General features: G+C 52.0%; 1 protein-coding gene across 2 annotated transcripts in view; it reads left to right on the plus strand.

Annotated features, from left to right (window-relative positions):
• LOC120585109 (3 beta-hydroxysteroid dehydrogenase/Delta 5-->4-isomerase-like) overlaps positions 1-448 on the plus strand; it is a 176,232-nt gene that overhangs the window by 157,763 nt on the left and 18,021 nt on the right. The gene's annotated exons all lie outside the window — the stretch shown is intronic.

The raw sequence follows: 448 nt of genomic DNA on the forward strand, positions 1-448 counted from the left end.
AGCAAGGGACCTTTAAGGCAGATGAGGGCTTGGGGGTAAGCTGAGGGGGTGCACTGGTTGGGGGTGCAGGATGGCGTCACACACATGCCATGCTTGGTCTTCCTCCTGCAGGCGGCCTTGGTAGTCCTGTCTCTTTACAACCTGGAGACCTGGACCAGGTCCTGACTGATCTCGGCAACCGACCGGCAGCCTGAAAAGAACAATGTGGTTAAACAGCTCACTTCTCTGAAGGACCAGGAGCTCGCCCCATCGTGGGCATGGACGAGCGAATGGGAGCAAGCCCCGACTTGGTCCCGGTCTTCACCCTGATAAAATGCGATACATCCAGAATGAATAATAATGTCATCCTGATGGCACTGAGATTTATTCTGTGAGCCTGTGCCCGCGTCCACTTTTCAACAGCCATGTCTAACGGAATGACAAAAATGTAAAAATACCATTTTATCTT

The sequence above is a fragment of the Pteropus medius genome, unplaced genomic scaffold (genome assembly GCF_902729225.1).
Source record: "Pteropus medius unplaced genomic scaffold, Ma_sr-lr_union100, whole genome shotgun sequence".
NCBI lineage: Eukaryota > Metazoa > Chordata > Mammalia > Chiroptera > Pteropodidae > Pteropus > Pteropus medius.